The sequence below is a fragment of the Parasteatoda tepidariorum genome, chromosome 2, assembly GCF_982258835.1.
Source record: "Parasteatoda tepidariorum strain Cologne lab strain chromosome 2, Ptep-v5.0, whole genome shotgun sequence".
In the NCBI taxonomy this organism is placed as follows: Eukaryota; Metazoa; Arthropoda; class Arachnida; order Araneae; family Theridiidae; genus Parasteatoda; species Parasteatoda tepidariorum.
The window spans coordinates 9,021,874-9,033,640 of NC_141756.1; positions in this window are offsets into that span (position 1 = coordinate 9,021,874).

Genomic DNA, 11,767 nt, shown 5'->3' on the forward strand with positions numbered 1-11,767 from the left:
CCTCATAATTTTGAGTTTTCTCATAAAAGAGTAAGAAAACTACTTAGAAAATTGCTTGAAACTTTTTTCATTTTAAAGATATTCAAATCGGACTTAACTTATTAGTTGTCAAATACGATTCACTGTAAAATTAAGATAATTTTTTTTAAAAAAAATTTCTGCACATGCGCTGTATAAAGCAACTACTTCAATTACTCTTATCTGGCGCAGTTTTAATTATTATTTTTTTTTAGTTTTAAAGCAATAGTTTCGTTATCAGTTTAAAATTGATTCAAACGCTTTGTTTAATTTTTTTTTTAATATTTAAACTATAGCAAAAAAAAATATTATTTTTTTATAAAAATTTTCATACATCTCCAGAAATATTTAACCAAGGTGTACGAAGTTTTGTCCAATTATTGCATATAATATCCAAAATAATAGTTATGAGTTGCAAATTTATTGCCACATTTTTTGGCACAGTTGTTGAAAAACATTTTTTTCCGTTTGTGGTTCATTGTCGGTACCTCAAACTTCAAAAAGCGTTAACTTCATTGATATGTAGGAGAAATCGTACCATCTAATAATTTTTAAATTTATGAACTGATTCTCTAAGTATTTATTTTTAAAATATTAAAAAATGTGTTAGTATCGAAGTGTCTCAATTATTTTGTTAAACTCCTGTATTTATGATTAGACACATACATATATATAAATTTAAAACAAAAATTTTTATTAATGCATGTTATTCCAAATTTTTTTTTCATTTTTATTTAATAAAATCTCCTCTCCTAGAGATTGCATTATTACACTATTCTTTTCATATCCTTCTTATCCTTATTAAAATGACATAATCAGAAAGCTATTATGGGTAAATGTGATATATAATTTTTTCCCTGTCTTAAAGCATTTTAAAACATGTGGTGAATTTATTTTGCTAAAAATTTTATAACACAAATTAAATCTAAGACACAAATTTATTTAATTTTAATTACGTATGAAGCTTTAATGAAAAACAAACTTTTTATTTTAGTTAATCCTTTTGTTTTAAAATATATCTGTGAATAACAAAATAAAATGATTGAAATAAAGGGAAAAGGAAAAAAAAAAAAAAAGAACTATAGAAATGAAGATTGGTACTTGGTCAGTAAGCGAAGAACCACTTTAACTAAACAGAAACTAGCATCCACACAGAAATCGGAACTCTTCTGCTAAAGTTTTCATTCCGGATTCAAAAAATAAAAATAATTGGTTTTGTTGGCGATGATCTCGTAAGGCGATAAAGAATCATGCATAGTACACTCGCAGAGCATTCAGAATTCTTCGCTAACAGCTTCTAATCGTTTTCTAAACGATAATAACAGGGCCTTCGATATTCGACGGGTAAGGAAGGGGGAATGAAATTCTCCTCGAAGGAAAAACGGATGAATACCCCAAGGAACCGTAAAAAGAGTTCCAGAAATAGCAAAACGCCGCCCACTAGATAGCGAAAGACAGGGGTCTAAATATGGTCCTGTTTTTCACCATCACAGATCGTTTTTTGGAGACAACGACTTTCATCCTATTATCATTTTTTGATTGAAAGGCCATCGGTTTGATTTGGAGGAAAGGAAAATGGTAATTTCAATCGCTTAACTTCTGACAGGCTAGGGAAGTGAAAATTCTAAAACATAAAGAATTGTACCGCAGGAAGTTTTTGTGATGATTTGTCTCCCAAATTGTGATGATTTGTCTCCCAAAAAATCATTAAAAACGATATTTTTCGCAATTTTTTTTTACTCATTTTTAAAATATTCTAGTTGTTTTCTTCTGAGCACTCCTAAATATCTTAAATTTTTATCTACGAGAGAGAGATCAAGATGTACCAAGAATCTTCTGAGTTTTCTTGAAGGAAGCTTGGGAATTCTCAAAGAAAGGATTGATGAAAATTTCGAAAACTGTTCAATTTCATTTATAAAGCTTAGGAAATAAAAAGTTTTACAACATGAAATTTTGAACCGCAAAGGGAGATTTGAGGAATATAACCCCTTGAATTTTAAGAAAGTCATTAAAAATTGTTTTTTTTCGCAATTACTATACTATTTTTCTACATATGGCCTCATCATCCTCCCCAAAATGAAGAAGAAAGAATAAGAGCTACGAAATAAGAATATGAAGCCACAATTTTACGTAACAACGGAGATGTCCAGAAGTTCTCACAAGAATGTTTGGAAAAATGACTGTACAAGATCTTGCTGACCTTCCATCCCGTATACACGCTTTTTGCCAAAATTATGTCTCAGTATTTTGTTTTATTTTTCGCTTATTACAATTGTCTGATAGTGGAAAGGGGGTATGAATATATAAAAGTATATAGCAAATTAGTTAGAGAACAGCGAAAGAAAAAAATACAGAAAAAAATTATCTATTTAATGATTTTTTTTTTTTTTTTTATTATCTAAGGTGGGAGATCTCTCTCTTTGCTACATCTCTTCATGTTTTAGAATTTTTCTACTTTCTAGCCTCTCAGATAAAAAAAAATTAATAAATAACGTTGAAAATAATCATTTTCCTTGCTGCGAGAGGTCCAGAAGTTGGATTTTCAATATACGAGATCTTCCTGATCGTTCCCTCTTCATTCGATTTTAGTCAAAATTGTAGCAAAATAATTTTATTATCAAGTAGTATTAAGAAGTTCTGGTGATACTAAGAAGTTCTGGTGGTATTAAGAAGTTTTTAAGAAGATCTGAAAGCAGGAATCTGTTGAAAATAAATTAAAAACCTCAGAAAAAAATTTTTTTTTAAATGTTTTATTTTTCATTTGCAATTTAAGGGGAAATTTCCCTCCAAAATTCCCCACTTTGCTGTACTTTTTCATTTTTTAGAGCTTTTTTCATTTCTAGCATCCCACAAAATATTTGATACGCATTCCATTTAAAGCAATTTTTCCTATAAGGCTGTTTTAATAAGCTCTTTCGTTTCATGAAGCAGCCATTTACCCAATAGCTGTAGTAAGTTGTGAAACTTAATTTCTCAGGAAATACTCAACAGATTTCGCGCAAATATGTATTTTATCATGTAAAATTATATTCTTTTTATGATGCAAAAGTTTGTATCCTTTACAGTTCAAGCATTTTTCGACCTTTATTAAATAAAATAATAAGAAATAATAAATATTTACTGAAAGTTATTTTTTGTATGGATAAATGAATTTAATAATTGGGTACAAATAAATTTCAATTCGCTTAAACATTTCTCGAGATATAGCGAAATACGCAAAAAGTAAAATTAACATTAAGGGATCCAATCTTTGTCGCACTCTCCTGACCGAACTATTGGGACCAGATTTCCCAGATTGCGGCTACCCCTTAAATTTTAAGGGTCAGATATCCGAATCTGTCAAAAAAAGATGTGTTTATTCAGAAAAAAAAAATACGTTTCTGTGTTTGACTTCGTTACTTGAAATATCATCTGCACTAATTAATTACATATTTGAGGTCATCACCCCCCTCGAACCATTAGGATTGAGTCCTAGAACGTGAAGATCCAATCATTAGAACAATAGTTATTCAAGGTGGTCCATTATTTTTATTTTATTTATACTTTTTTTTTTTTGCCCACTGTTTTTGTATCTTGTTTAATGTACTCAAATTTGGCGAAAAAATTTTGGAAATCAGTCTCTTGCAAACCGCAACAACAACTATTGAGAATTTTCCTGCTTTGCCATAGTTTGACAAATCAGCAGTTCCTAAATCTTCTGCGGGGATGAATCAAGATTTTCGATACATATTCTTTGTCTCTTTAACAGTGATAGGCTCACTCTAGTAATATATCAGCTCTACAGCCTACATTCTTTATTTGCATAATAATAAATTGACATGGATAGTAAGAAGATGCTTACGATAATAAATAATCATTTTAGTCACCGGTTTTCAAAAATTTATGCGAATCACTCAGGGTTGGGAGAGTAATTTTCCAGTTTCTTGATTAACATTGAAGGCACTCTCTTTGGCATTGTAATTATAAAGTTACTTTTGGGATAAAATGAGTGTTGTTGACTTCGTCGTATAAGTTTTCCAGCTGATACACTTCTCAAGAAAATGTATTTCAAGACAAGAATTTTTATCAGCCAAGTTTATAATTTTGATTATAAGTTCGCTCATTTATTGACCATTCATTAAATTCAGCGAGAACTAGTTTAAAATTCACGATGTCTTAATCAGTTGGAAAAAAAATTGCTGTTGCCAATGAAAAAGTCAACTCCAAAATCGAAAAGCGAGAACACCATTTTTTGGTTAAATAAATAAACGCAATAAACTGAAGAGGTGAAATGTTACTTGATTAAAAAACTTCATTCGTTTCAAAAATATACAAATTGGAATTAACAGTCGACATGTTTCTAGCGCTCAAAAGCAGGCGCCCATTTTCAAGACTTGTCAGACATAAACGAAAAGAAGTAAAGGTGATTTGAAATATAAAACGAAAAGTAGCCTTTCGAAAAAATGCTTCTCGCCTTTATTTTTTTAATTTTATGTTGGCAACTTTACATTTTATATTTCAAATTACTTTTGTTTCTACTCATTCACATCCCATGAAAATGGGCTACTGTTTTTGTGCGCTTGAAATATGTTGAGTGTTATTTCCAATTTGTATATTTTTGAAGCGAATGAAGTTTTCAATCAAGTAATACCATTTTTTTTTTTTTGGTGTTACTTGATTCAGTTACATACAGTTTACTGCGTAACAAACCCACTTATATATATGCTTTCAGAATCCTTTTATGATCGTCATTGAACAGCTGACCCAATTTTTGGGTTTACGTCTACTAACGTTCAACTCCATGGGCCGCGGCTTTTTGAATCCAATCCAGAAGACAAGGAATCTCCTAGATCAAGTATTGTGAGAAATTTTTATTCGTGGAGGACTTTTTAATGTAACTCATCCGCATTTGCGTCACATGGAGAGGAAAACCTCCCACAGTTAACCTGACGGCAAAGGGGCTTTGACCCACGATCCCGTCTATCACAGGCGATATTTCACGTCAGCACTGTGGTCAGTGCAAGCCGAGTGCGGAATTCGTATCAACCAGCCATCGCTGGGATTCGAACCCGGTTCACTTCATTGAAAGACGAACGCTCTATCCCCTGAGCCACCAGGGCTCTTTCAGAGTCTTTGAAAATAATGAAGCAAACTAATATTCAAATAAGAAAAAAAAACATCAATAAGGGAAAGCCGACACTTAACCTTATTAGAATATCAGTTCAGGGAACACCCGATAAATGTATATTGGGCAATGAACTTCTGCCATTTTAAGCCAAGCATAAAAATTTTATGAACTGTGGTATTATTTTCATTGAAATAGGTTTAAATTGCATTAAGACACAAAAAAATTCCATGCTTAAAAATTAATATACTCTATTTAAGAAGTAAAGTGGTGCGTATATATGTTATCGTGAATGACCAAAATCAAGAGAATGTCGACTTTCACCGGTGAATGTCAACAATCACATAATCGCTTTGGTGAATGTCCGAAATATTTGTTGTATCCGATTTGATATTCATTTATTCGTAGATATTATTATGTTTATTCGAGATTTTAATGTCTGCTGAGGATAAATTAAAGAGAAGCATCAGTGTTCGGAGTACCTGTTAAATGCATATTGGTCACAGGCACTTGACCTTAGAAAAAATTGATGTAGTGAATACCGGGCAGAGGCACTTCACTAGACCTAATATATATCTCGGACATTTACCAAAGCGACTATGTGATTGTCAACATTCACCGGTGGAAGTCAACAAACACCGATTTCCGTCATTCACAGTACACTAATACACCATTGAATAATTACATTGACCAAATGGACGAGCTAATTAGGTAGTTGAACACTTTTTTTTATGACATTGGTTTTATTTTCATTGTATTTATAGAACTTGCAATTTTAGTCCACGATAAAAACATACAATTAATCTCAAGTGAAATAATTATATATTTTCAAAAAGTCGAATCTGATAATAACCGTTTCAAATTAAAGAGAAAAAAACTAGTATAGTAATTCTGTAAATTTCTCTACAGAAAGTGTTTTACCTCAATTGTATTACTAATATTTTATAATTATTTTCAGAACCACCCGTAAGAATAGCAGAAAAATAAAATTAGAAAAAAAATACATCACAGTGTTAATAAAACAATATTTATTAAAATATTTTTTTATTAACACTGGTGCGTTAACCATGGTTAACCATGGTGCGTTTACACACCTTTGGCATAAAATGGATTAAGCTCAGAAAGCATTTTTGTAGAGAATACCACGTAAGTGTGCATTTTTAAATGACCCGAGCAAGTGTAGACCACACATTAACCCTTTAACTTAAAAAAAATTTATAAATGAAAAACAGTGCATGGAATACTGGGCAATTACACATACATTCGTACTAAGTCATTAATCCGATTCATCTGATTATTATCAACAACTGTTATTAATAATAACAACTTGGGGGATAGAGAGTTCGAATTCGAATGAAGTGAACCGGGTTCGAATCCCATACATGGCTGGTCGATTCGAAATCCGCACTCGAATTGCACTGACCTCAGTGTTGTTGTAAAATATCCTCAGTGGTAGACAGATCATGGGTTAGAGTCCTCTTGCAGTCAGTCTAACGATGAAAGATTTCGTGGTTTTCCTCTCCATGTAAGGCAAAAAAGGATTAGTTCCATCAAAAAGTCCTCCACGATGGCAAATTTCTCCCAATACTTGATCCAGGAGTTTGTCGTCTTGATTGGGTTCAGAATTACAAGGCTACGGAGTTGAACATCAGTCGTTGTAAACCTGAAATTAGGTCCGCTGTTCAACGACGGTTATAAAATATAAAATAACAAATAATCACATTACTAATGAAACGCATTCCATTCACTAATTCACAGTACCATTTGCTGATTCACCGTCTTCCATTCACTGATTTCTTCCCTTTTATGATTTGTTGTAAAGGAAAACAATAAAATTTTTATAAAATAAAAATAAAAGTACTTATCCCTTCTACTAAAAAAGTAAAGTACTATTTTAATACAAAATATTATGTTGCACTATATCTAATGCATAAATTATATTTTGAAATTTGTTTTGAAGTCAAACTATAGATTGTGCCACCTAATATGAGATCTCCGCCTAAATCTCCCTTTAAATTAGTCCTCCTGAAAAAAAAAAACAATTTTCATCTTCCGCCTTAATTAAGAGATTTTCTTCCATGCAATTTTAGCAATACCTGTTTTGGCTTAGTACTATTCTATCAGAACTATTTATTTGCTTGGTTATTTTAGTGAATAACGAATATGACTCAATTTTCCGTTATTGCAATAATTAAATAATAATCAATATTTTAATACTTTCAATAGCATTTTAGGTAGAACAGGTTGAAATTATCCTAATAATGAATGAACCTCCTATGGAGAAAATCATTGGAATCAATTTTAAATTAACATTCATGTCATATTTAATACATTGTATTCTTTATACGAAATGTTAGCTCATTCTATTGATGAGAAACTCGTTCTTCATAAATTATTTTTGAAAGGGAAAAAAAAACATTCCTTTCATTTCCTTTCCCATTCTCCTCTGCAGCTAAAGAGATCGTTGTCTTTCGCTCCAAAAACAAAAATTTCTTCCATTCTCTATTTTATCAATTTTCTCGCATCTTAATCTCATTAAACAAAGGCCAGACTTGTTAAAAATATTGAAAAATCCTCCCAACTTACAAAAATACTTTTCTTTTTATCTCAGAAACATGGAAGCGGTAAATTTTGAAAATACTCTTTTTCTTTAAAAAAATATTTCAATGAACAAAATCTTTCTTTTTTAAAAAATAGAAGAAAAAAATATTCATTTCATTGATCGTTGTTTGATACAAACGGGTCGTAACAATTTAATTTTTAAAAGAATTTACTTTTGGAGGATTTGTTGACACTAGTGCCAGTCTTATAACTAAGTTGGCGATATTTTTCATTGTCTGCAGCCAACGAACCTTAATAGAGCTTCCTCGCGAATTTGATTAATTAATGCCTTGGCATGATGAACGCTTTTTCTGAGAGAAAATGACAAGAGTGGCGAAATAAAATAAAAAATGGAAAAATCCATCTTGATGGGATTAGAGCTTTCCATTAATTACCTAAGTCGGCCTTATCAGAAAACCTTAAAGAGAATATTTGCAAAAGAGATAAGATAGAATAAAGAAAGGATTAGAGTGTTTTTGGCGGTAGAATATCTGTTAATGGATTTGCTTATAATTAGCTTCATTTAATAAATATAAAACTTCGTGCCAAAGAAATTTAAAGAAGAATGCATCGACAAAAACCAAGAAAATTCTATTGAGAAAAGAACACGGGGATATATATTTTTTTCCATCAAATTTGTCAAAGAACTTTTTTTTTGAAAAATATTTTAAACAGAATCAAATATTATTTAATTTTAAGGGGATAACCTTTGTTTTTTAAGGAGTTGTGCATATGTCGCAGAGAAATGATGAAAACGGATATTTGATCAAATCCCTAAGGCTGATGATAAATTCACGGAAGATGTTAAAATACAAGTGAGTCATTTCGCTGTGGAAAGTAAATGATTTGATCAAATCCTTAAATTACTTCAGTAAAAAGATGAAATAAACAAAATATAAATTAAACTTGCGGATTTTTACCTGTGTTTTAATTTAAGATAATAAAAGTTCTTTTTTTTTCATATTATATCTATTGATGAAAGATAATTTTTGAAATCTTGAGATTATAAATTTTAATATTGTTACAAATTATAATTTCAAAAATACATTAGTGTATGGAATGCGGCTATCGATAATAATCACGGTTTATTATATCGGATTGATCAATAATCGTTTAATAATCGGATTGATCAAGCGAAATGATTACCATTGCCCTGTTTACCATACACTGATGTTTTTTAAGGTTAATTGCCACTGCCCGGAATACATTTGCCCTGAAAACCCAAAACTAATGCTTTTTTTCAGGTTAATTACCTTTAAAAAATCTAAAACGTATATGAATAAACAAAAAAAATTTTCTAGCAAAGCATTCGCACAACAAATGAGCAATCTTCGTATATAAACTCTACATTTAAAGTAAACAAGCAACTGATATTATCTAGCTGTTTGCGCGGGAAATTACTCTTGCGCATGTGTCTTGGAAATCTCTAGGCAATGAGTTGATGATCATTGCCATTGACCGGCAATTATTAATAATTACCTGCGATTATTTATATTAACCAACAGTAACACATAAACAATATTATTTCATCTTTTCTCTGTAACAATTTAGGGATTTGATCAAATCACTTTCTTTAGGTAAATGACCACACAGAGTTGTATTTTAAAATCTTCCGTGAATTAATCATCTCCTTTAGGGATTCGATTAAATCTTCGCTTCTATCATCTCCGTGACATACATATTTAAGATGAATTAAGCTGTATATAAAAATAAATTTCATTACTATTATTTCTCCAGTTTCTTGCAGCTTAAAATTTGATATCAAGACAAGTAAGTATTGTCTCTGGTGTATTCTTTTACGGTGAATTGAATAAAATCAAACTGAAATCGATAAGAGTAATAGTTGAGAAGTCATAGAGATTTTCTTTGTACTAAACGTAGAGATATTTGTTCTTAACCAACATTAGTGTCTAAAATTAAGGTCACAAACATAAAATCTGGGAAAACTGAAAAATTATTCACTGTGTAGCCACGAAATTCGGCACGGGAATGTATTTAGTATAGGAGAAGGAACATGAAAACACAACAATAAAGAAAAGATCTTAATTGTGATTTGAGAAACAATAAATATAGTGAAACTTCTCGGGAGCGACCACTCTCTGTTCCACAGTAAAGTGGTCGTTAATGGAGGTTGGTCGTTCTTACGGGTTACCTCCATCGACTTCAAAATGTTGTCGAAGGCTCTCCAATGCTCGGGCGAGCGACCATAGCACGCTATCCTCTTCCAATATCCACCACGCCGACCATTATTAAATTTGTGCAATATTCCAATTCCAAATTTGTCATTGGGCTTGGCACCAATCTGTATATGTAGTGGTTTTGCAGAGGAGGTGGCGAATTTCAGTAATCCCCCTTGAAAAAAAAAATCATTTATCCTCTTCAATTTTATTTATTATTATTTTTTTTAAATGTACCACTGCTTTGTTGCCAGAACTTGGCAACAATTCGGAATTATTAAAAAAAGCTTCCCAGATGAAATTTTCTTGTAAAGTTGCTGCATCATCAGTTTAACACTAAAAAAAGACTTTTATCTATGACACACATATTGCAGCCAGAGCCAAGAGAGTAATGCTAGCTGCAAACTTATGTAGAAAATTTTTCCAAGTTATAGCCAAACTTATTCTTTAGCCTTTCAAATGCAGAACTTGTTTCGAGGCTTGTTCAAAGATAGTTTAAACTACAGAAGTCATTTACATTTGTTATAATATCTAGGGTTTGAGGTTTACAGAGTTAAGTCAAGCATTTCGGTTTGAACAATGTAAGATTTAGGGTGATAGTTATTTACATGCAATACTAACTCGGACACGAATTGGACATGAAAGCGCAAAGTTAATATTTGGCTCTTGATTTCATTCAGTTTGGGGAGAAAAACCATTTTCGCCAAGCGTCGTCGTTTAATCACAGCTCATGTCTTATTACTATTATTTATTATTATTGCATATTATTATTATAATTTATTATTATTGTATATTATTATTATTATTATTATTTATTATTATTTTTTTATATTATTATTATTTATTATTCAAAAAAGATGAAAACGGGTATCACAACCATTATGTAATCAGTCTCTATCTTTCTTGTAGAAACAAAACAAAACTCTATATCATAATATATTAGTAGCATTATAAATCTTTCCTTTTTATTTGTAATCCTGGGTATGAGTTTTGTTTTTTTTTTTTTTTTTTTCAAATTTAGGTGGTAGCTAAAATAAGAAAATACCGAACCGATTTTAATAACACTATTTTTCAAATGATACTTTTTACATCACTGTAACACAAAAAGTCGGGAGCTATTGGAAAAAATGATTACGAACACCATTATAAAAAATGTATAATGCGGGATACTTAGCACAAAATACAAGATACTTAGGATACTTAGCAAAATACAGCATACAAAAATAAAAAGTCTAACAGATCCTTGATAATGCCTTTAAATGATGGCGAAATTTAAAAAATTTAGCTTGCTCAAACTTGATACTACTGTGAAATTGTTTCATTCAAAGAACAAGAATTGGCGCATGGATAAAAACGCTTAGAATTAGATAAAACAATGTTAATAAAGATCAATGTTAAGAAGTAAAGAACCTAACAAAATGTTTAGGTCATAATTTATTGAATATACTATTTAAAGAAATCATGTTTTATTTTTTAGTAAAATAGGGCATTCCAATTTATGAATAGCATCTTGTCGAGGTACTTTCCCTGATCGCTAATTTACAATCCAACGGTATTAGCGACTCACTCTCTTTCTCTTCCTTTTCTTATCATTTTTATTTTTAATTAATTAATTTATTTATTTATTTATTTTTGGATAAACCTCTTGGTTGTTGCTGGTCGTAATTATTATGCAAACTTTTATTTCTTTAAAAATTTATTAAATGAACTAAGAAAAAAGCAAAAGTCTTACTTTTCTTTATTTAAAAAAGGAAACCTAAAAGTCGCTGGATTGGAAAATTTCTCCCCGAGCATCCAGAATACTCGACCATACGATTTCTACCGCTTAGGACCCAGTGTTTAATATATGGGACAACATTTAGTTATT